Source organism: Cupressus sempervirens, chromosome 1 (assembly GCF_028749045.1).
Source record: "Cupressus sempervirens isolate cs-2001-9-10 chromosome 1, ASM2874904v1, whole genome shotgun sequence".
Taxonomy (NCBI): domain Eukaryota; kingdom Viridiplantae; phylum Streptophyta; class Pinopsida; order Cupressales; family Cupressaceae; genus Cupressus; species Cupressus sempervirens.
Genome location: NC_143118.1, coordinates 611,067,643 through 611,068,230, shown reverse-complemented (window position 1 = coordinate 611,068,230; position 588 = coordinate 611,067,643).

Genomic DNA, 588 nt, shown 5'->3' with positions numbered 1-588 from the left:
ACATCTCGTACGAAACCCGTTCCCCCAAAAATGCTCGAATCACAAATGCTCGCAGCAGGGACGTAATGCAAAGATGTACACCGCGCACGCGACCGAGTAAGGACACTCAGAGACATCCATTTCCCAGGCATATGCCCCCTACACGCTTTTTGGTGCACCCCGTACAAACGGCCATACTTCGACAAGCCCTCCCAGAATTTCGCATCTGAAGAGAGAGATGAAACGCCTTGGGCCTTTTGTCCACACAATGCAAACACCGAACGCTCTCTTTAGGGGGGGAGCTGAAGAAGAGTATCTCCCGCGGAACCCACGAGCCGCAGCCGTTCGGATCGTCGCACAGGGCAGGACAGGGCATGGAGAGTTTCCGCATCCAAACAAAAATTATCGGTAATACTCTACGCTTCTACTGGCCCGGACCACAAAGGCTGTCACGACAGAGTGCCATGCACTTCTGTAGGATGAGACAGTGAAGAGGCGAGCACGCACCGAGAACGCACTAGCGAATAAATTATGCGGCAACCAAACGTTTCGCCGGCCCCCCTCTCAATCCCAAGGCTCTACCGATCGGATCGGCAAAAACTTAGGGTG